Source organism: Caretta caretta, chromosome 1 (assembly GCF_965140235.1).
Source record: "Caretta caretta isolate rCarCar2 chromosome 1, rCarCar1.hap1, whole genome shotgun sequence".
In the NCBI taxonomy this organism is placed as follows: Eukaryota; Metazoa; Chordata; order Testudines; family Cheloniidae; genus Caretta; species Caretta caretta.
Genome location: NC_134206.1, coordinates 332,771,279 through 332,796,531, shown reverse-complemented (window position 1 = coordinate 332,796,531; position 25,253 = coordinate 332,771,279). Strand labels below are relative to the sequence as shown.

Genomic DNA, 25,253 nt, shown 5'->3' with positions numbered 1-25,253 from the left:
AATTTTAATAGAAGAAACAGTAAAAAGAATCACCTCTGTAAAATCAGGATGGTAAATACCTTACAGGATAATTAGATTCAAAACATAGAGAATCCCTCTAGGCAAAACCTTAAGTTACAAAAAGATACACAGACAGGAATATCCATTCTATTCAGCACAGCTTATTTTCTCAGCCATTTAAAGAAATCATAATCTAACACATATCTAGCTAGATTACTTACTAAATTCTAAGACTCCATTCCTGTTCTGTCCCCAGCAAAAGCATCACACAGACAGACTCTTTGTTTCTCCCTCCCTCCAGCTTTTGAAAGTATCTTGTCTCCTCATTGGTCATTTTGGTCAGGTGCCAGCGAGGTTATCCTAGCTTCTTAACCCTTTACAGGTGAGAGGATTTTTCCTCTGGCCAGGAAGGATTTAAAGGTGTTTACCCTGCCCTTTATATTTATGACACCAGTTTTCCCCCATTCTGTACTGGTGCATTTTCTTCCCTACATGTAGCACCTTATATTTGTCTTTGTTGAATTTCATTTTGTTGCCTACAGCCCAATTCTCCCAATTTATTATGATCACTCTGAATTTTAGCTCCATCTGCCAAAGTGCTGGCAACCCCACTAGCTTTGTGCCATCTGCAAACTTGATCAGTCTGCTCTCTATGCCAACATACAGGCCATTCATAAGAATGTGAAACACTGGTCCCTGAACAGATTCCTGTGGAACCCCACTTGAGACCTCCCTCCAGTCCGACATCATTCCATTAACAGTTACTCACTGTTTGCAGTTGTTTAACCAATTCTGTATCCACTTAATGTTAGTTCTGTCAAGCCCACATCTCTCCAGCTTACTTATCAGAATGTCATGTGGGACTGTGTCAAAAACCTTGCTGAAGTCCAGGTATAGTATGTCCACCTCACTCCCACCAAACCAGTTACCCTGTCAAAAAAGGAAACCAAGTGGTTTGGCAGGATTTTTTCTTGCTAAATCCATGCTGGCTTCTAGTGATCACCCCTTAACCCTCCAGGTATTTGCAAATTGCAAGTTTTATACACTGCTCTAGTAGCTTCCCAGGTATCGAAGTCAGGCTGACTGGTCTATAGTTCCCTGGCTGCTCCTCTCCCCACCCCCTCTCCAGTACACTAGCCATTCTCCAGTCTTCCAGGACCTCTCCCATCATCCATGAGATTGTAAATATTATTGACAGTGAATCTGAGATTTCATCAGCAAATTCCTTCAGTTCCTTCGGGTGAACAGCATCCGGCCCCACTGATTTGAGTTCAAATTAGTCAGAAGAGCTCTGATGTGTTCTTTACTTATCTTTATCTGTATCCTTTCCCCTTATTATATTGAAATAATAGGAACAGGAGGCAGGCTGTTATTTCTATGGACAGTTTTGTGTCAGAGTTCAACAAGTTGGGTGCTTTCTTTCCCACTGTAGGCTGCAGCCTCTTTCTTGTGCACTGCAACATAAGCAAAGTAGTATCACAAACTTTCTTTAGCTACTGCCTTTAAAAAAATCAGTTTTCAGAGTAGCAGCCATGTTAGTCTGTATCCGCAAAAAGAAAAGGAGGATTTGTGGCACCTTAGAGACTAACAAATTAATTTTTTTAAAATCAGTGTTAGTCTCAAAAAGCCCTACAGGACCCTACACAGGGCCAGGAAACTACATGACTTTAAATGTTTTCCTCAGGGGCCATGGTTGGACTCCTTTCCCCAGGGAATAACAGGGATCTGCCCTCCTCTCCCCACAACAGATCCTGCAGGCTGTGTCAGGGGTCAGCAGTGTGTCCAGATACGGACATAAGTGTCAGTGGGAAAAATGTTGAGGTCCATGATAATTTTTCAAAAAAATATAATGACTGAATGACAAACCCCACCCCCCACCCCGTCCCAATGTCCGTCACTAAATACGGTACTTTTATCAAGTGGCCATCACGCATCAGAATGGTGCCAACCCCTGGGTTGTGTGTGGAGCTGGAGAAACGCATAGACTAGGCCGTCCACTGGGGGTGGGGAAGCCTGTTCCTCTACACTGGTTCCTTGGCTCTTTCCATCACCATGTCAGTGCAATTCCTGTTAATAACTGACAACTATAACTATAAAATCTCTGTTTCAAGATGTTTTCTCTGTGGCGAAGTCTCTGTACGGCACAAAGGTAGAGTGTAGGGTATGCGTATCTGTAAGCCTCAGTGAAAAGCAAACCGCAGCACACATCAGTGAACAGCTCTGCCGGGGGGGAGGCAGCAGAAAAAGGCTCTGGCAGCAAGGAGCCTTTCACCTCTGCCCACCCCGCCCCCCCATGCCACAGCTGTTCCCTGAGTAGGGGAAAGGCTCCAGTAGGGGGGCACTATACTGCTAAAAATAGCAGTGTAGAAGGGGGAGACATGTCTCGGGCACATAGTGAGCCGTGCAGGGTACGTCTTGCCTAAGCAGTGCCTTACAGTCTACATTCCTAGGGTGACGTGCAGCATATATATATATGTTGCAATAAGGAGTGTGCAGTGTAGATTTATCTTGTCTGTGAGTCAAACAAACCAGTTGTTTAAAAAAAAACCCTGGTGACTGGTGCACATGTTGGAATGCCTGATTTCCCACTTCTCTTTTTAAAAATCTGGTTTATTTGCACAGAGAGAAAACATCTGGAACAACAACTGTCATAGTTCAAGATCATCATAATCTGCCAATTACAGCACAACATGCAACAAAACCCAAGTGTTTTGACCACTTGCCATGTGTCCAGCTGTTTCTGTCACATAGTGGCAGGTTTTAAGGTTGAGAGATATGAAAAGGGACACTATTTTGTGATCTGTATTTGCTAAGGATTTTTTTCCCTGGGTTGGGGGTTAAAAGGGCAGAGGGCTAGAGCTGGGCCTGTATAAGACTTGTTTTCAGTGGGTCATCACCAGCTGTTGACTCCCACAATGTTGCTCAGTTTCACATCCTGCGTGGGTGCACCAAATACCTTTCCATCTGCCCCCAAGTATAGAGCCAAATCCAACTGGAGGTATTTTGCCGTGTTGAGAGAAGTGAGATAAATGATGCTGCCAAGGCAACATTCCCTTTTCCACACAGTATTATTATTAATTATTATTATTATTATTAATAATTATTTCTGTTGCTGCATCTCTCCATGTGTCCTTCAGGTCTCCTCCTCTGGAGGCACAGTCATCTCCCCAGTCATGCTGTGCTGGGTTCCTCACTGCAACTGCCCATTGCTAACTCCTCTGCAGAGAATTAATGGCCGGGTTCCCTCCCTCTCCCCAGGGAACTATTCTCTGGCAAGCCACCATGCCCACTAGCATAGCTTCTAATTTGTACTATTCAAGAGGAGAGGGAAGTCCAGTCTGCCTTTGCTGGCTCAGAAAAATGTAAGAAGCAAATAGTGGTCTAGATAAGCTACATAGCCCCCAGCACAGAAAAAAAGAAATATGTGAAAGTGATCTAGTGACTAGAGAAGTGGTGACAGACAGGATAGCCAAGCACATCATTTGGGTATAAGCCTTATAGAAAGCCATGGGGAGAGTTAATATAGCCCAAGACCCCTCCATGCTAAGTTCATTTGTGGGGAATCCCGGAGAAGACAGGAGCTGGAGGGAAGTCATGGCAACAGTGAAGCCACACTGTTAGAAAGCCTGTGGGAAGCCAGGGGTTCTCCAGGGTAGCTTGGGGTTCCAGGCCTCCTGTAGATTTCCTGGGATCTGATCGCTCTGAAATGCTACCCATATGACTCCAAAAAAAGTCTGTGACAGGATTGCTATGGAGTTTTTCCCCTTCCATGTCCTCTTCCCATGGATATTTCAGAGCCCAAGTCACCATGTACTTGAAGAGGAGACAGTGCCCTACAGCTTAATGCCTTTTATTATGCAAAGGAGGATTTTTCCCATCTCCATCTTGCACAAGGCAATAACATCATCTTCCTTACACACACTGAAAAATGAAAAAGGAAAGCTTCCTGTTTGTTTTGCTTTCCCATTGAGAAAATGCTTTGCGTTTGCAAACAAAACAAGGTACAAGAACCCAAATCACAAGAGAAAAGAAGACTAGAATAAATAAAATTAACCCTTGCCCTGTGAAACACCGTCTTGGCATCAGATGAAGTCCCAAAGGGCATAGAACAGATTAAGAGCAATATATGAAGAATTATTGTAGATAAAGAGACATTTCAAACTATGTAGGACAGACCACAAGGAAATATACTGTCAGGGACAGCCCTGCACCGTAAAGGGATGGAGCAGCTGACCTAATAGGTGTGTAATAACTCTGTCTTCTATGATCTTTGTGAAAGACATGGGCTAGATACTTAGCTGGATACTTACTTAGTTTATCAGAGTAGCTTTCTTATGGTCATTGGAATTACAGTGATTTACATAAACTGAGGAACTGTCCCTATCTCTTTACATCAAACCATTGACATATTTCTGTATCATAACTATCAGTTATGCCTTGGGTTGTTCCAAAACGTAATAACAGAATAGAGAAAAACCTACACCACTGTCTATATTCCTAGCACTAAAAATGATGACAGGGTGCTGTAAGTCACGTTTAAACAATGTAACAAAATAACTGGAGATAGTTATTTTACATTGTTTACTACAATTCACTGCTGTTATAAGATTTTTACAGGCACAAAATCATTATCTTAATTAATACTGGGTTGTTAAAAGGAATCAGATGATGAAAACATCCCAAGTTATTATGAATTTGATGTTTTTGTGATAGTGTGATCTATTAGCAATCTCGATGAATTAGGGAGACAAAAGAAGAAAACCATTATCTAGCTATCTGTCCACAGTTTAAGGTACCTATTGTGCTAACTGTAATGACACTTTTGGTTGTAAAAAGAAAAGGAGTACTTGTGGCACCTTAGACTAACAAATTTATTTGAGCATAAGCTTTCTTGAGCTACAGCTTACTTCATCGGATGCATGTAGTGGAAAATACAATAGGGAGATTTTATATACACAGAGAACATGAAACAATGGGTGTTACCACACACACTATAACGAGAGTGATCAGTTAAGGTGAGCTATTACCAACAGGAGAGAAAAAAAACCTTTGGTAGTGATAATCAAGGTGGGCCATTTCCAGCAGTTGACAAGAATGTGTGAGGAACAGTAGGGGGGGAAAATAAACATAGGGAAATAGTTTTACTTTGTGTAATGACACATCCACTCCCAGTCTTTATTCAAACCTAATTTAATGTTGTCCAGTTTGCAAATTAATTCCAATTCAGCAGTCTCTCTAGGTTGAACCTGGGACCTGTACATCAAAAAAAAAATCCCACTAATTGTTTACATAAGCATATTTATCAAATATACTAATAAACTTAAATATAATAATGTATGTAACATACAACCCAGTATTTATTCTATTTGGCAGTAGATCATAATTACTTAAGTTTTGCACACACACACACACTATATGTAATGTACACCCATATATGAATACAATTAGGTGTAGCTATAGTATACACTACAGTTGGGGTTGCCAATGCTGTATTCTTTTAGCACCTCTGCTTAGCACTTAATAATTAGTACTCATCTACATTCGCCAGAGGTATTTCTTGATGCTTTTGCAGCACTCAGCACCTCCTGATCTTGTTGTACAGAGATGAAGAAATCTTTGCAGGATAGACTGAGGAGCGGGTTCTGTGTGGCAGGGGAAGTGGACAGGGCTCTGTGCAGGTGGTCTCGGCTGCCAAGACCAGGCTCCCTGCCCTTCTTGCTCCCCACTGCTGCAGCTTCCACCAACCAGCATTTATGCCCCTCTGCTGGGGATGTTGGCAGAGAATCTGTGAGCAAGGAGGCTACACCCTAGGAGTACTGACTCCCCTGCCAGACAGAGCTCTGACCCTGGCCCTTCAGCACAGTCCAGGGCATACAGCCTTGTCCACTTGTCCTACCAGACAGAGCCTGCACAGGGAAAGCAGACAGGGCTTCACTCAAGGGCTGGAGTCAGCAGAGGGCCCTGTCCAGTCAGGAGACAGTACTCGCAGGTACATCTTTCCATTCCCCTCCTGACATTGGCCCTTCAGTGCTGCGCAGGGAAAGCAGACGGGACCACACTCATGGGCCAGGGTTAGGAGGGGAGTGGAAAGATGTACCAGTAAGTACTGGTCCCCTACTGTTGAAATACAGGGTAAAGGTGTCCCATACTAACTTAGTATGGGACAGGCAATTTTCCATTTAAATAAGGGACGTCCTTTGTAATATGGGACCATTGGCAATCCTAACTACACTATACATGCACACACACTTATGATATGCAGCAAAATAATTTATGTACTCTGGGGTGTATATATAGTATATTATATATACATACACAAAACTTTAGTAATTGTAATATTAGCAAAATATTATTCATTAACACATATGGTAACTCATTTAAGTAGCACTACATACAAATGTGTTTTATTATTTCCTAAACTTTGCCTTAGAAAATGTGCAATTCATAGAGAGCTAAACAGACAAGAAACGTGATGTGAATAACTTTTGCTGAAGATGCCATTAAATATAGAAATGCATTTTCTGTCAACACGGTTCACTGACAGCTATTCCCAAAGAAACTGACAAATGGCATGCTCTGAAACTGTACTTAATTTATTAAGGTACAGACATACCTGTATAGTGAGACAGCTACTCTCAATACCCCCATGAGCAGAAAGGGATCGTTGCAGAAGAGCCTGCAAAGTTAGCTCCTTATTCACAGAGAAATCTGTTACTGTAGCAACCACACAGCAACCCAGGCTGGCCAGTCCACTAATAGTCTGTTGATCTTTCATCAGCCACAAAGAAAGAAAAGTAAGTTGCAGAGAACTTTTAAACCCCCTTGTGATGAAGCTGTCTCATGAGAGATGGAAACATAAGAGCCCTTGTGGCCAAAGACAACCCCTTTTTCCACTTCCCCTTCACATAAAACACCAGCCTAGAGAAACCCTTTCCACACCAGCCCCTGCATCTGATCTCTTCCTCCAGTACAATAACTGAGCTCAGAAGCAATGTATCAGGTATATATTGGACTATCCAGGAGAACAGGTTTAACTGAGAAAAAAAACCTTGGTAATGATACTTAACACTTATGTGGTGCTTCATCTCCAAAGCTCTTTGCAAACAAAAACTAATCCTAACTAATCCTCACAACACTCACTGGAGCGAGGGGGGGGAGATATCACTACTAAATCTCTACAGCTCCACAGGAATTCTTATAGCTATGTATAAAATACAGTGATAGGCCAAGGGTCCGCTAGGAGAATGTGGGCTCATGCATGTGGACCTAGAGGAGGGTTATGCTTAGGGGCTGATCCGAAACCCACTCAGGCTAATGGAAGTCTTCAGTGGGCTTTGGATTGGGACCTTATTGGCTAGAAAAAGAAAATGTAGGCCAATATATCAGTGCTATCCATTCTGTCTGTCTCTTTTGGCCCAACTCACTGGCTAGGCCTCTCCACCACAAGCACTGAGCTTCTCCATCGTTCTGCCAGTCTCAGACTGGCACTCCAGGTCTAGGGCACCTGCCTCACTCCACTCCCCCAGGACCGTGATGGCGAGCAGACTGCGCAGCCCCTAAACTACAAGCCTTTTGGCATTAGGATAAAACTTGCTCAGAGAGATAATCAAGCCCCAAGGCAGGGAGAGAACAGGGGAAATAAAACTGCTTCCCAGCTATACTAGGAAACTTCTCCTTCCCCAGGAGGTTCCCAGGAGCATGATGAGTTCCTCATCCCACTTCCTATGAGCTTTCCCCCTCATCGCTGACTTTTAGAGCTAGTCAGAAGATAGGGGCAAGGAAAGAGACAAAAAATATTCACGGAATTTGAGTTCCATTTGCCTAGAGATTTTCACTGGTGTTGAAATTCTCCAACCAGCTCTACTTACTTTGACGCTGTTCATTGTCTGGCCTCCTTGGGATCCTGTTGGTCAGCTCCCTGCCTGAGCCTCACCTGGTCTCCCAGTAGCTTCCTTCAGCTTCTTGCCATGCCTTTCTCTTCCTTCCCTGAAGCACGCCCATTCACTCTCTTCCCACCCAACAGAGTCCTCCTGATTCCCAGCCTCCAGTCCCCCCAGTTCCCCTTCCCACGCTGAAATCCTCCTAGTCACTCCTTCATCCAATGTCTCCCCTTCCTACTGTTTCCCTCCCTCACCACCATATCCTGTAGCCTGTCCTCTCCTCCCCCCAGACCCGCAGCCTCATAGCTCTCCCCTCATTCACTCTGCTCCCTGTCCCAGTCACTGCCCTTCCCCCAAACATACATGCATATCTTCCTTCTTGCTCCACCCAGCCTTAACTCCCTTCCCTACTCCTTCTCCCTGTCTCTCAAACCCGGCTGTCTAACTCTTTCCCATTTCTAATATCCCTCCCCAACCCTGGTCTTACCTCCCTAACTCCTTAAGGAGAGGAGAGGCTGCTGCTGCTCCCCTATCCACTGATTTTGTTTTCTGCCCCGATGGTAGTTCAGCACCGTCCTTGCAGTCAGCCTCACTGGAAAGACTGGGTTTGACTGTGAGAAAGATCTGCCCAGACAAGGAAGTCTGGATAGGCAAGGCAGAGAGTCAGTCACTTCCTGAAAAGAAAAGGAGTACTTGTGGCACCTTAGAGACTAACCAATTTATTTGAGCATGAGCAATAGCTTATTGCCAGCAGGAGAGTGGGGTGGGGGGAGGTATTTTTTCATGCTTTGTGTGTATAAAAGATCTTCTACACTTTCCACAGTATGCATCTGATGAAGTGAGCTGTAGCTCACGAAAGCTTATGCTCAGATAAATTGGTTAGTCTCTAAGGTGCCACAAGTACTCCTTTTCTTTTTGCGAATACAGACTAACACGGCTGTTACTCTGAAACCAGTCACTTCCTGGCCACTCACCTGCCAAGCTGCCAGGAGAGGGCAGACTTTAGTGTTTTATGGGATGGGGCACGGGGGGGGGGGGAGGGGGGAAGGAAGTGTGAAGTAGCTCAAGCTTCAGCAGATGTGGGAATAGCAATGAGGCAGAGATAAACACACAGGGGTCTTTTGCAGCCTTTGGAATGACCAAGACACTTCTATCCCCTCTGCCCTTGGCATAGCTGGAAGCATGACACCACCATCACCACCACCACCCCCCACCCCACCCCACCCCCTGTGTTTTCAATAGAAAAATTAACAAGGGTTTCTTTTAAGTTTAGCATTTACAAATAATAAAGTGTATAGGGAAGAGCTCGCAGAATTATAAACAGCCCATTCCAGACATGGACCGTGTGTGTCCTGCTTGTGATGCTACATTCATCACTCCCTGTAATTACGCCCATGCAACCAACACACGCCTCTCCTTTCTGTACAAATAAGCACTTAGGCTTTCAAGTGGATATTGGAAAAGCTGCAGCAGGACAATCCCAAGCCACCTTGGGCAGGGACAACAGCAAGATCACATAGCACAGGGCAGCAACTGTACAAAAGCCAGTTCCCTACAGCTTCTGGCAACAGCTTCTTGTGCTGTGCATTCCAGTCTAATGTTGCCAGCTATATGCCAGTTTTTCTTTCACTGTAGTTCCCTTCAGCTGCCACATGCTAACACAAAGTTCCTCGCCACTCTCTGCAGCACTGCAGCCAGACTGTCTGCCTTCTCCCACAGGATGCCTGAGCATCAGGTTTGAAATATTTGGAATTGAAGGTTCAGATTGTCAGCTCAGCCCTTCACCTCACAGAGAGACATTGCATGCCATTCAATAGGGACAAATTTAAAATACTCCACAGGAGTAAACAATCAATTGCACACATACAAAATGGGAAATGACTGCCCTGGAACGAGTACTGCAGAAAGGAATGTGCGGCTTGTGGTGGATCACAAGCTAAATAGGAGTCAGAGTAACGCTGTTGCAAAATAAGTGAACATCATTCTGGGATGTATTAGCAGGAGTGTTGTAAGCAAGACATGAGAAGTCATTCTCATGACTTCATTCTGCTCTACTCCAGCTGAGGCCTTATAAGTATTGTGTCCTGTTCTGTGAGGCACATTTTAGGAAAGATGTGGACACATTGGAGAAAGTCCAGAAGAGAGCAACAAAAATGATTAAAGGTCTAGAAAACATGACGTATGAGGGAAGATTGAAAAAATTGGGTTTGTTTAGTCTCCAGGAGAGAAGAATGAGGGAGGGACATGATAGCAGTTTTCAAGTACATACAAATTTGTTACAAGGAGGAGGGTGAAAAATTGTTCTCCTTAACTTCCAAGGATAGGACAAGAAGCAATGGGCTTAAATTGCATTAAAGGAGGTTTAGGTTGGACATTAGGATAAACTTCCTAACTGTCAGGGTAGTTAAGCACTGGAATGAATTGCCTAGAGAGGCTGTGGAATCTCCATCACTGGAGGTTTTTAAGAACAAGGTTAGACCAACACCTGCCAGGAACAGTCTAGTTATTACGCAGTCCTGCCTAGAGTACAGGTGGCTGGACTAGATGATCTATTGAGGTCCATTCCAGTCCTACACTTCTGTGATTCTATGGTTGTACTTTAAGTGCATACGGTTTGTCTGATGAGTTCTTGAAAACACAAGTGTGCACAGACATGTGCAAAAGTGCATGCGCCCATCTGAGGATGCAAAAGTCTCATTTGCTCTGCATGGACATCTATATCTATTTATCCCTGGCCTGCCAGAATTTCATGTCTCAAGATATATATACACATACCTAAAAGTCTTCTTAGAACTAGATGGGTACAAACGTGCTGGAGATGATTTAATTGAGGATTGGTCCTGCTTTGAGCAGGGGGTTGGACTAGATGACCTCCTGAGGTCCCTTCCAACCCTGATATTCTATGATTCTATGATTCTTAGGAACATCCTTTTAAAGTTCTGCCACTTAATGGATGGAAGAGTTTGAGTGATATCCCTATCCCTGATGGAGACTAGTAAATGACTCCTGGAAGAGAGGCCTCCTCCATGAGGGTCATGAAATTACTACTAAAGAGCAAGTTGTTTGCCTCTGGAACACTCCTTAAGATAGCACTAAGTGACAGATCATGGCTGATAGGAGGTTCAGACTTTTATCACCACCCACCTTCTGGTTACATATGTGGGTAGAGCTGAGAAAAATTTTTCAAGCAAGCTCTTTTCAGCAAGCAAAAATGTAGATTCTGGGACACCGAAACATTTTGTGAATTTGTGTCAATTTCACCAAGTTGTTTGGTTAAAACAAACAAACCAAAATTCCAGAAGTGTCAAATTGGTTCGACATTTTCAAAATAAAAATGTTTTGATCTTTCAGTTCAGAATTATTTTTGTTTTTAAATTTCCTTTAAAAATAGCAGTATATTAAAATGGTCAAAATTGGAATGAAACATTTCATTCTAGATAAAACAAAATGTTTAGTTCAACCAAAAATGAAGTTATTTTGACTTGACTTTTTTGATTTGCCAAAAATTTAAAACAAAACAAATTGTTAGGTTGACCCCAAACCACAATGTTTTAATTGCCAGAGAACCAAAAAATCCATTATTTGCACAGGTCTACATATAGGCACCATGCTACAGTATATTTATGATTAATGAGCATGTTATAAACATTCCCAGTTAAGGGCACTTAATCTAAATGCATTGCCAAGTGATGCTGCCTCATGTATTGGTCCCGTTTATGATGAAGATTTGTGTTTAAGGTAAAACAAACAGATGTTTTTGTGTATATTTTACTTTTCTGTGCCCAAGTCAAGAACAAAATAAAGTTTAGGGCTGTATTCTGCAAGGTACTGACACTCTGGCTTTAATCCAACCAAGCAAATAAGCAAATATGCAGATTCATGGATAGTCACAGACACAGTGCCTGTTCCAAAGTCATTTGAAGTCTCCTATGGCCATGCTCATAAGCCAGCCATTTGTATCATTTTCATCTTCCATTGCACAAACACCCTGAGCATGCACAGCCACCCCCTTTAGAAACTCCTCCCTCCCTCTCTTGCATCCTGAAATACACACACACAGGGATTTGTGCCCACACAAGCTTTTGAAAATGTAGTCATGACTAGTGAGTCATAGGAAAGTCCTTAGCCTTTAGGTCTCATTTTCCTCCCTGTAAAATAGGGGGATTAGTATTTATCTATTTTTCCAGATGTGATAGTGGTGAGAGACTTAATTTATGCTTGCATAGTACTTGGTAAATGTAAACAGTTAGATAAGTGATGACTATGGTATTTCTACTTAACCCTGCCCTTCTCAGGGTGAAAAAAGCCACTACCAGGCCTCTGTACCATTTAGATACGATTTTGATATCTTATGTGGGACTCTAGTTATGCATTGGCCATGTGATAGTCTTCTGCACAGGGGACAATTCCACCCTCCAGTGTGCAGACCCCATGCAATGTCATCTGCACCACTAAACTCCAGCTGGTTCAAACAAATGTGGGGTCATTTGAGAAAGTATTTGGTTGGACTCAAAAACCATTATATGGCTTGCCCCAAACTCCTGTGCCAAATCGGAGTTTGGGAGAGGGCTAGGTTAGTGTGTCCAGAGTTCTCTGTTTTGTAGAGGGAGTTGGTGAAGAGACACTTCCTTATTAAACAGAGAGAGTTAATCTCTGAAGAACCCCAGAAGGATCATGCTGTAGGGAAAGAAATCCAGTTTCTCCAGGGCACAGAACCCTCCATCAGCAAGAAACAGATTGTACTCCACACCAGAGACACTGGAGTATGATCAGCAAACAGGGCATTGATAGTGGTAGAACACAGCTGTGACAGGTTTGGCACCATTGCCTCACCTGGCCCTGGCTTAACACTCTGTAGTAAGGATTTATATAGGACCTGGCCCTTTGTATTCCGGAGAATTTCACCCTGAGAAGGTGTGAAGCCAGTTATAAGACTCAACGTTGACACTAAATAATCTCATTCAAATCTGCTGTTCAAAGAAGCGTGCTGCTTGCTTGGAGCTAGAATCCAGTATGTGACTGAGTGTTTGCTGAGATTGATCAAGACCTCAGACCACTACCCCTTCCTACTTCTCCACGTGGGCACCAATTATACTGCCAAGAATGATCTTGAGCGGATCACTGCAGACTACAGTGGCTCTGGGAAGAAGGATAATGGAGTTTGACGCGCAAGTCGTGTTCTCATCCATCCTCCCTGTTGAAGGAAAAAGTGATCGTCGAATTGTGGAGGTGAATACGTGGTTATGCAGGTGGTGTTAGAGAGAGGGCTTTGGAGGTCAGCTCCCAGACTGCTACGCTGGGCATCACAAAATGGGGAAGAGATGGCCAGCCCTCTGTGGAGAAAGAGGTGGTTAGGGACTATTTAGAAAAGCTGGACGTGCACAATTCCATGGGGCCGGACGAGTTGCATCCGAGAGTGCTGAAGGAATTGGCGGCTGTGATTGCAGAGCCATTGGCCATTATCTTTGAAAACTCGTGGCGAATGGGGGAAGTCCCGGATGACTGGAAAAAGGCTAATGTAGTGCCAATCTTTAAAAAAGGGAAGAAGGAAGATCCTGGGAACTACAGGCCAGTCAGCCTCACCTCAGTCCCTGGAAAAATCATGGAGCAGGTCCTCAAAGAATCAATCCTGAAGCACTTGCATGAGAGAAAAGTGATCAGGAACAGCCAGCACGGATTCACCAAGGGAAGGTCATGCCTGACTAATCTAATCGCCTTTTATGATGAGATTACTGGTTCTGTGGATGAAGGGAAAGCAGTGGATGTATTGTTTCTTGACTTTAGCAAAGCTTTTGACACGGTGTCAAGGTTCCTCCCCCACTCTGAACTCTAGGGTACAGATGTGGGGACCTGCATGAAAAACCTCCTAAGCTTATCTTTACCAGCTTAGGTCAAAACTTCCCCAAGGTACAAAATATTCCACCCGTTGTCCTTGGACTGGCCGCTACCACCACCAAACTAATACTGGTTACTGGGGAAGAGCTGTTTGGACACGTCCTTCCCCCCAAAATACTTCCCAAAACCTTGCACCCCACTTCCTGGACAAGGTTTGGTAAAAAGCCTCACCAATTTGCCTAGGTGACTACAGACCCAGACCCTTGGATCTTAAGAACAATGAACAATCCTCCCAACACTTGCACCCCCCCTTTCCTGGGAAATGTTGGATAAAAAGCCTCACCAATTTGCATAGGTGACCACAGACCCAAACCCTTGGATCTGAGAACAATGAAAAAGCATTCAGTTTTTTACAAGAAGACTTTTAATAAAAAATAGAAGTAAATAGAAATAAAGAAATCCCCCCTGTAAAATCAGGATGGTAGATATCTTACAGGGTAATTAGATTCAAAAACATAGAGAACCCCTCTAGGCAAAACCTTAAGTTACAAAAAGATACACAGACAGAAATAGTTATTCTATTCAGCACAATTCTTTTCTCAGCCATTTAAAGAAATCATAATCTAACACATACCTAGCTAGATTACTTACTAAAAGTTCTAAGACTCCATTCCTGGTCTATCCCCGGCAAAGACCCAGCATACAGACAGACACAGACCCTTTGTTTCTTTCCCTCCTCCCAGCTTTTGAAAGTATCTTGTCTCCTCATTGGTCATTTTGGTCAGGTGCCAGCGAGGTTACCTTTAGCTTCTTAACCCTTTACAGGTGAGAGGAGCTTTCCCCTGGCCAGGAGGGATTTCAAAGGGGTTTACCCTTCCCTTTATATTTATGACACACGGTCTCCCACAGTATTCTTGTCAGCAAGTTAAGGAAGTATGGGCTGGATGAATGCACTATAAGGTGGGTAGAAAGTTGGCTAGATTGTCGGGCTCAACGGGTAGTGATCAATGGCTCCATGTCTAGTTGGCAGCCGGTGTCAAGTGGAGTGCCCCAGGGGTCGGTCCTGGGGCCGGTTTTGTTCAATATCTTCATAAATGATCTGGAGGATGGTGTAGATTGCACTCTCAGCAAATTTGCGGATGATACTAAACTGGGAGGAGTGGTAGATACGCTGGAGGGGAGGGATAGGATACAGAAGGACCAAGACAAATTGGAGGATTGGGCCAAAAGAAATCTGATGAGGTTCAATAAGGATAAGTGCAGGGTCCTGCACTTAGGACGGAAGAATCCAATGCACCGCTACAGACTAGGGGCCGAATGGCTAGGCAGCAGTTCTGCGGAAAAGGACCTAGGGGTGATAGTGGATGAGAAGCTGGATATGAGTCAGCAGTGTGCCCTTGTTGCCAAGAAGGCCAATGGCATTTTGGGATGTATAAGTAGGGGCATAGCAAGCAGATCGAGGGACGTGATCGTTCCCCTCTATTCGACATTGGTGAGGCCTCATCTGGAGTACTGTGTCCAGTTTTGGGCCCCACACTACAAGAAGGATGTGGATAAATTGGAGAGAGTCCAGCGAAGGGCAACAAAAATTATTAGGGGTCTGGAACACATGACTTATGAGGAGAGGCTGAGGGAACTGGGATTGTTTAGTCTGCAGAAGAGAAGAATGAGGGGGGATTTGATAGCTGCTTTCAACTACTTGAAAGGGGGTTCCAAAGAGGATAGCTCTAGACTGTTCTCAATGGTAGCAGATGACAGAACGAGGAGTAATGGTCTCAAGTTGCAGTGGGGGAGGTTTAGATTGGATATTAGGAAAAACTTTTTCACTATGAGGGTGGTGAAACACTGGAATGCGTTACCTAGGGAGGTGGTAGAATCTCCTTCCTTAGAGGTTTTTAAGGTCAGGCTTGACAAAGCCCTGGCTGGGATGATTTAACTGGGAATTGGTCCTGCTTCGAGCAGGGGGTTGGACTAGATGACCTTCTGGTGTCCCTTCCAACCCTGATATTCTATGATTCTATGATTTTTTGACCACATGATGTTGTTCCAGGAAGAAGGATTGCTAGGAAGAGATGAGATCCACCTAACTAAAAGAGGGAAGAGCATTTTTGCAGGCAGGCTTCCTAACCTAGTGAGGAGAGCTTTAAACTAGGTTCACCAGGGGATGGTCACCTAAGCCCAGAGGTAAGTGTGGGAGTGGGTACCTGGAGGAAACACAAGGTGGAGGGTACAAGACAGGAAGCCTCCTGATTCATACTGAGAAAGTAGAGCAATTGGCTAGTTTTCTTAGGTGCATGTACTTGAACGCAAGAAACCTGGGAAACAAGAAGGAAGAATTGGAAGTCCTGGCACAATCAAGGAATTATGATGTGATGGGAACAACAGAAACTTGGTGGGGCAGTTCATATGACTGGAGCATTGTCATGGATGGGTATAAACATTCAGGAAGGACAGGACGAAAGGTGGAGAAGTTGCATTGTATGTAAGAGAGCGGTATGATTGCTCAGAGCTCCAGTTTGAAACTGGAGAAAAGCCTGTTGAGAGTCTTTGGGTTAAGTTTAGAAGCGAGAGCAACAAGGGTGATGTCGTGGTGGGCATGTGCTATAGACCACCGGATCAGAAGGATGAGGTAGAAGAGGCTTTCTTCGGCCAATTAACAGAATTCTCCAGATCACAGACCGTGGTTCTAATGGGGGACTTCAATCACGCTGACATCTGCTGGGAGAGCAATACAGCAGTGCACAGACAATCCAGGAAATTTTTGGAGAGTGTTGGGGGCCACTTCCTGGTACAAGTGATGGAGGAACTGAATAGGGGCCGTGCTTCTCTTAACCTGCTGCTTACAAACAGGGAAGACTTGGTAGGGGAAGTAGAAGTGGCTGGCAACCTAAGCAGCAGTCACCATGAGATGGTTGAGTTCAGGATCCTGAAAAAAGGAAGAAAGGAGAGTAGCAAAATACAGACCCTGGACTTCAGAAAAGCAGACTTTTAGACTCCCTTAGGGAACTGATGGGCAGGATCCCCTGCAAAGCTAATATGAGGGAACAAGGAGTCCAGGAGAGCTGGCTGTATTTTAAAGAAGCCTTATTGACGGCACAGGAACAAACCATCCCAAAGTGCAGAGAGAATAGCAAACTCGATAAGTTTATGGAGGAGATGGTATGATGGGGTAACATGATTTTGGTAATTAATTGATCTTTAAATATTCATGGTAAATAGGCCCAATGGCCTGTGATGGGATGTTAAATGGGGTGGGATCTGAGTTACTACAGAAAATTCTTTCCTGGGTATCTGGCTGGTGAATCTTGCCCATATGTTCAGGGTTCAGCTGATCGCCATATTTGGGGTTGGGAAGGAATTTTCCTCCAGGGCAGATTGGAAGAGGCCCTGGAGGTTTTTCGCCTTCCTCTATAGCATGAGGCACGGGTCACTTGCTGGAGGATTCTCTGCTCCTTGATGTCTTTAAACCATGGTTTCAGGACTTCAGTAAGCTCAGACATAGGTGAAAAAATTATTGCAGGAGTGGGTGGGTGAGATTCTGTGGCCTGCATTGTGCAGGAGGTCAGAATAGATGATCATAATGATCCCTTCTGACCTTAATATCTATGTATCTAAAAATATGGTGGACAACAAGCTTGGCTTAACAGTGAAATCTTCGGTGAGCTTACACTCAAAAAGGAAGCATACAAGAAGTGGAAATTTGGACAGATGACTAGGGAGGAGTATAAAAATATTGCTAGCACATGGAGGGGTGTAATCAGAAAGGCCAACGCATGACTGGAGTTGCAGCTAGCAAGGGATATGAAGGGTATCAAGAAGGGTTTCTACAGGTATGTTAGCAACAAGAATGTAGTCAAGGAAAGTGTGGGACCCTTACTGAATGGGGGAAGCAACGTAGTGACAGATGATGTGGAAAAAGCTGAAGAACTCAATGCTTTTTTTTGCCTCTGTCTTCACAGGCAAGGGGTAGCTCCCAGACTGCTGCACTGGGCAACACAGCATGGGGAGTAGGTGAGCAGCCCTCAGTGGTGAAAGAACACGCTAAGGACTATTTAGAAAAGCTTGACATGTAGAAGTCCATGGGTCCAGATCTAATGCATCCAAGGGTGCTGAGGGTTGGCTGATATGATTGCAGAGCCATTGGCCATTATCTTTGAAAATTTGTGGTGATCGGGGGAGGTCCCGGAAATTGGAAAAAGGCAAATATATTTTAAAAAGGGAAGAAAGAGAACCTGGGGAACTACAGACCGGTCAGCTTCACTTCAGTCCCCGGCAAAATCATGGAGCAGGTCCTCAAGGAATCCATTTTGAAGCACTTGGAGGAGAGGAAGGTGATCAGGAACAGTCAACATGGATTCACAAAGGGCAAATCATGCCTGACCAAACTGATTGCCTTCTATGTTGAGAAAACTGGCTCTGTTGATATGGGGAAAGCGGTGGATGGGATATATCTTGACTTTAGCAAAGCTTTTGATGTGGTCTCCCACAGTATTCTTCCCAGTAAGTTAAAAAAGTATGGATTGGATGAATGGACTATAAAGTGGATAGAAATCTGGCTAGATTGTTAGGCTCAATGGGTAGTGATCAATGGCTCAATGTCTAGTTGGCAGCCGGTATCAAGCAGAGTGCCCCAGGGGTCGGTCCCGGGGCCAGTTTGGTTCAACATCTTTATTGATGATCTGGATGATGGGATTAATTGCACCCTCAGCAAGTTTGCAGATGACACTAAGCTAGGGGGAGAGGTAGATATGATGGAGCTGAGGGATAGGGTCCAGAGTGACCTAAACAAATTGGAGGATTGGGACAACAGAAATCTGATGAGGTTCAACAAGGACAAGTGCAAAGTTCTGCATTTAGGAAGGAAGAATTCCATGCACCGCTACAGGCTGCGGACAGACTGGCTAAACAGCCGTTCTGCAGAAAAGGACCTGGGGATTACAGTGGATGAGAAGATGGATATGAGTCAGCAGTGTGCCCTTGTTGCCAAGAAGGCCGATGGCATATTGGGCTGTATTAGAAGGAGCATTGCCAGCAGATCAAGTGAAGTGATTATTCCCCTCTATTCGGCACATCTGGAGTATTGTGTCCAGTTTTGGTTCCCCCAGTACAGAAGGGATGTGGACAAATTGGAGAGAGTCCAGCAGAGGGCAACGAAAATGATTAGGGGCCTGGGGCACATGACTTACTAGGAGAGGCTGAGGGAACTAGGGTTACTTAGTCTGCAGAAGAGAAGAGTGAGGAGGGATTTGATGGCAGCCTTCAATTATCTGAAGGGGGGTTCCAAAGAGGATGGAGCTAGGCTGTTCTCAGTGGTGGCAGATGACAGAACAAGAAGCAATGGTCTCAAGTTGCAGTGCCGGAGGTCTAGGTTGGATATTAGGAAACACTATTTCACTAGGAGGGTGGTGAAGCACTGGAATGGGTTACCTAGGGAGGTGGTGGAATCTCCATCATTAGAGGTTTTTAAGATGACTTCCTGAGGTCTCTTCCAGCCCTAATAATCTATTCTATGATTTATTAAGGATAAAGATAGATTTTAAGTGATTATAAGTCAAAGCATAACAAGTCAGATTCGGTCAAATGAAATAAAAGCAAAACACATTCTAAGCTGATCTTAACACTTTCAGTGCCCTTACAAACTTGGATGCTTCCCACCACAGGCTGGCTGGTTACCCTTCAGCCAGACTCTCCAATTTGATCAGCGCTTCAGTTGCTTGGTGATGATGTCTGTAGATGGAGGTAGAAGACAAAGAGCATGGCAAACGTCTCTCCCTTTTATCATGTTCTTTCTTCCCTCTTGGCTCCCCCCCGCCTTCAGAGGCAGGTGAGCGTTACCTCATCGCAGTCCTAAACTGACCAAAGGAAGAGGGGTGACTCACTGAGTCCAACGGATCCTTTGTTGTTGCCTAGGCCAGTGTCCTTTGTTCCTATGAGGATGGGCTGGATTTGTCCCATATGTGCCCTGGTGAGGTGTGAACTGCCCCTCTGCTCTTGGGGAGTTTTTGCCTGGGATTGGTTTAAGGCATGAGGACACATTTTCAGCCTCATAACTATATACATGAAATTACAACCTATAACATTACCATAACATCAATGCTCAGTACATCATGAGCCTTCTGAACACAGCTGATATGACAAACTATGCATTAGATATCACACAATCATATTATTAGGATGAACATGGGGGTGTAGGGTGTTCCCATGAGGTACAGAATGTCACACCCTATCAAATTATGAAGTAGGCATAAACCAAACTAAACAGCTTGGATCAATAGCTCTAAAAGGTGTAAACAATATGATATTAAGTCTAAAGCCTAAGGAGAATGATTAAAATATCAATACAGGTATTGTTAAATGATCAAAGCACCCAAGAAAGAAGAGAGATGAAAAGCTGCTTTTGTCACTGCATGCACAGCATACAAAAAAGAAAAGGAATGATCCTACAAAGAGCTGCACAATCTGCTGTGAATGATACCTTATGTTGGTGTCTTGTTTAGGTGTCTCACACAGGTGGAGTATGGCACAGTACAGTGTCTGCAAAGGTGGATGGTCAATGAGAGACACTTTTGAGTACATGGCAAGATGGGTGGGAAAAAGAGCATAGGGCCTGATTTTTCTTTTTCTCATTACAGTGCACATAAAGAATTACTCGTCCAGGTAATTAGTTATACCAGCAGCAGGAAGAGGAGAAATGGATTCAGGGAGTCTTGTTCTTTTACTCAATTTTTCCAAGTCACAGCAAGACCCATTGTTGTTCAGAGAATTGATCCTGCAGAGAATTGATGCTGCCCCAAATGAAATATCTCCCTGCTGAGTTTCACAACCCAAACACTGCAGCATTACACAGATATATAGAAACCAAAAAGCATAGATGTTCAGAAGTGGCTGGTGATTCTGGGTGCCTTAATTTTTAGTGGCCCAACTTGACACCTTAAAAGGGCCTGATTTTCAGAAAAGTGCTGAACACCAACCTTTGGAAAATTGTGCCATTAGGGTGACTTTACTGGGCACACCCAAAAAATGAGACACTCAGAATTACTGGTGGTTTTAAAAAATGTTGGCCAAAAATTACTAGAAATTGACCAACAAAAGTGAAAGTGACTAATTTTTTTGCAGAGTGCAAGCTGTATGAATTCCAAAAAGCAACTGAAATAGTGAAGAATAAAGTTGATGTGTTGAAACTGAAACAGTTTAATAACTGAGATTGTTTGGCTAAGATGGATAGAACTCTGCTGTACCCTATAGGAGAAAGGGGAAAGTCTTGTTGCTATCAAGATTAATTCACTTAACTCAAAATTTTGCTAACCCATAGTTTCCAATAGTGTGTTGTGCTGCATTATTTGGAGTTTAGGATCTGATGTGATGAATGATACTAGTTTCTTAACATATTGGTATTAGTGAAAGGACAGATAAATTGTGTAAAATATACCCTGTAGCTCACCTTGAGTTGACGGTAGTAGTCACTGGCTGGGTAAAGAGCCCAAATACAAAGGAGTCTGAGGGGCTCTGTCTGAGGGAGCAGGGCTTCTGTTTTACCCTGGGTTTCCTACCTAGAAGGACAGAACCCTGTGTACAGACCTTGTGGGTCTGTCTTGGATCTTTGTGTCATCAGACTGGAGGCAGCAGAGCTGACTTTGAGGGACCGCACTGGGCAGGAGCTAAGCAGGAGGAGCAGTCAGTGAAATTGGACTGGGGAGCCACAGGTTGGAGCAGGCCCTGGTGGTTTTGGCTTTGCTGGACTGGAGCCAGCAGGCACAGGAGAGCTCATCTGGCCATCACTGAGTCTTTCTGGATTATTGAGTGAGGTTTTAGATGAGTGGGGATTAACTTGCAAATAATAGTTGGGCCTCAAACTGTGTGGTTTGGCTCATTTTTATTTGTAGATAGGTTTGGTTATTGCATTTTCCCCAAATAACAGGTATTTGTTATATTCATATTCCCAAGTGTTGCTCAGTGCTCACAAAAGGGAAAGAAACATCTATAAAGGCAACCTGGTAGACACCAAGATTGCACACATTTTATGTATTATAGAAAGTGTCCTCTGGACACTTAAATCCAAGTTAAGCCTTGATTTGGTTCACAGATCTTATGCTGTCTCTCTGGAAAGGGATGAATTTCCCTTTTATGGAATAAGTAAACTATCATAATTAAATCCTGAGTTCAGAATATGAATTCACCCACAAACTCTAGGTTCAAGAGTATAAACCACATCCCCTAGCTTGCAATTGTACCAGAATCTCATCCTCTGTAGATCATACAGAAACGGAGCGGTGTGTCACAAGAACACTCCTTGAATTTTGTGAAGGCCTGGACCCAGATCTGAATCTGACCTTTGGAGCTGGTGTCCAACTCTGATACTAACAGCACTAGGCTTCTTTAATGTAACTGGCCATTGTTGTGCAAACAGAAAATAGCAGCTGGCCAGATTCTGCAGAGCAAGAAGTATTAAAGACATTGGGCTATTTTTTGGAGTTGCACAAGCCATCCTCAGAAGAACACCAAGAAAGTGGGCCACAGTTATTTGGCTTTTGTCATCATCTTTTAACCGTCTTGTTCGGAGCATGTAGAAAGAATATTAATTGGAAAAATTGGCACTTTTTAGTATTAAATTCCAAAACAGCATGTGAAAGGATAAAAGAAAAGATTAAGGAATCAACCTTGTAAAGAAACACTATCTGAATGTCATCAGTGGATTGGGCAGTCAGCAAAGGGAAAGCTCTGAAGCACCCAAGTTTCAGTGACAAATCAGAAGAAAAGTAAAGACACAAGTACAAACAAACACTAAAAATGCCAAACAAAATTAAGAAAGGAGAAGGAGGAAAGGGAGATATTAAAGTCAACAGAGCAAATGTGGCCCAAAATTTAGACATTGTAACACATGGCATTTGCCAAACCTGGAGTAAAACCAATAAAAAAATAAAGTTAATAGAAGCATTTCTATAATAATTGTGTTGCCACTACCACCTCATGATTTTATTGCAAGCCTTGAAATATCTGGTTTGTTTCCCAAAGGCCCCAGCTCACACACTCAAGTGAGAATCTCAGCTTTCTTTTGAAAAAAAGGTAAGTTTCTAGCCATCATGGTTGTGGAGAAGAGCTTAAATAGATACCTGTGACAGGGAGGTCCACTCACCACTAGGATGGTGCCTCCTCCTGGCCACTCTGTTTCACAAGGTCAACGCCCCTTCCCATGGTTGCACGCCATCCTCCACCTCTGTCTCTGGGTCTGTGGCCCCTCTCTTGCTCCACAAGCTGCTGCTGCCTCTTTGTGACTTGACCTTCTCGCCAGCTCACCAAACAGTGAAAGTCCCTTCCCACAAACAGGCTAAGGCAGTCTTCCTATTCATTGCCCCACTGGTAGGTTGAGCAACCCGGGACCACCCCCCTACTCAGATTCCAGCTCAAGGACCCTCTAGTCAGCAGTCAAGCTCAGTTCTACCCCAGAAGTTGCTGCATTTCCCACAGTCCTTTCCTAACCTTCTGTCTCTCCCTTCCTTCTCTGGATCTGCCAGCGGCACCACTCCCTCCTCCCAGGGAGCAACTGTGGGCTACATATCTCTGCAGGCACCAAACACTGCTTCTCCTGCCTCCCAGGGAGTGACTGCAGCCTTTCCCAGCAGCCACCTTTCTGCAGCGGACTTCCTGTCATTATAAGTGCAGCCCAGCTCATTCCTTCACAGCTGGGCTGTCTCCCTCAGTCCCAGGATTTCATAGCCACCTGATTCTTCTCAGCCGTGGCCTGTTGGGTTAATTAGCCCCCTTCTTAATCTTCATTAACCCTTTCAGGGCAAATGTGGGGTGAACACTCCATCACATACCTTCTCCCTCAAGACTGCAACTCTCAGGTGGGCAGGTACCTTCTCCCCTGGAGCTGTCACAGCTGGGCCTGCAGCTCATCTTGCTTGTGCTCCAGGTTTCTCACCATGAGGAGCAACTTGCCATTCTCCTCCATGGTATCCCTGAATGTCACTCTCTGGAACTCTGAGTCTTCACGCAATGCTCACAAGGTCAGCTTGGTGGCTTTCAGTTTCTCCTATAGACCTGGCCCTTACTCTGGAGGCTCTTCTCCCAGAGTCTGAGTTCCCAGCTCGCCTCAATTAATCTCCATTAGTTCCCATAACCTTCAACTGGACCTATGAAGGACTCTTCCTTCTCTCCAATCTCTCTTTTCTCTTCTCCCTTTTGGCCCCTTCACCTACTCCACCATCTTAGTGCACCCCCTCTGGCTATCTGGCACTTCCTCTTGGTCCTTTCTGGACCCCTTGCCCTTCTCCGGGCTTGTCTCTTTTTTTCTCATCTCCCATTGGGACTCTGCTCTTCCCTGGGCTACTGTTCTGTTGTGACTGCTTCCTCACATGTCCTGGATCCCCACAGGTGAAATAAGTGTTTTTGTATTTTTGCGGATACAGACTAACACGGCTACCCCTCTGATACTTGGTACCATGCAAGGCACTGAATTTAGCTATATGAAGTGGAAATCTATCAACTTCATGAAAAAACTTGCACAGATACAGACAGACACCATCTTCCTCTCCAAGTGCAAACAGATGGACATCATACCAAATGGACTGAAGGTAAAAAATTCCATTGCAATCGACATACTACGCTCACTATGATGAGAGATTGTGCCACACACTCTCAAAGAAACTGAGGAACCACCTGATCAACATCCTGTACAGCAAACAGGAGAAAATCAAGAATGAGCTCTCAAAACTGGAGACTCTCATACAAAACCAACCTTCCACACAAACTTCCACTTGGCTGGACTTTACAAAAACAAGATATGCCATTTACAATGCATACTTTACTTCTCTACAGAGGAAAAAGGACAGTAAACTATCTAAACTCCTACATGCTACAGGAGGCTACAACAGTGGTACCCTTAACTCACCCAACAATATCGCTAATCTAGCCAACAACACACTTAGCCCGGCAGAAGAGTCTGTCCTATCTTGGGGACTCTCTTTCTTCCCCACCACCCTCACGCACATGATACAGTTCTGCAATGATCTGGAAGTCTACTTTCACCCTCTCTGACTCAAGGAATATTTTCAACACATCACTGAACAGAGCACTGACCCACAGGAGCCCTCATACCAACACTACAAGAAGAAAAATTCTGCGTGGACTCCTCCTGACGGTCGAAAAGACAGACTGGACTTCTACAGAGAGTGCTTTCGCAGACGTGCACAGGCTGAAATTGTGAACAAACAGCATCACTTGCCCCATAACCTCCGCTGTACAGAACACAGTGCCATCCACAGCCTCAGAAACAACTCTGACATTATAATCAAAGGGGCTGACAAAGGAGGTGCTGTAGTTATCATGAACAAGTCAGATTATGAACAGGAGGCTGCCAGGCAATTCTCCAACACCACATGCTACAGGCCACTATTCTCTGATCCCACTGCGGAGTACCAAAAGAAACTACACCATCTGCTCAAGAAACTCCCTGCTACAGCATGGGAACAAATCTACAGAGACACACCCCTAAAGCCCTGACCAGTGGTATTCTATCTGTTACCCAATATTCATAAA

General features: G+C 44.2%; 1 protein-coding gene across 9 annotated transcripts in view; it reads right to left on the bottom strand.

Annotated features, from left to right (window-relative positions):
- CD36 (CD36 molecule (CD36 blood group)) overlaps nt 1–25,253 on the bottom strand; it is an 87,399-nt gene that overhangs the window by 48,788 nt on the left and 13,358 nt on the right. For 2 of the 9 annotated variants that reach the window (XM_048836489.2, XM_048836491.2), the window contains exon 1: nt 6,614–6,761. The exons of 4 other annotated variants lie outside the window; for them this stretch is intronic. The gene's annotated coding sequence lies outside the window, so the exon portion shown is untranslated. Of the gene's footprint in view, nt 1–769; nt 793–6,613; nt 6,762–25,253 lie in introns of those variants that run through there. 3 more of the 9 variants (XM_075124515.1, XM_075124514.1, XM_075124511.1) reach the window with 3 other exon arrangements.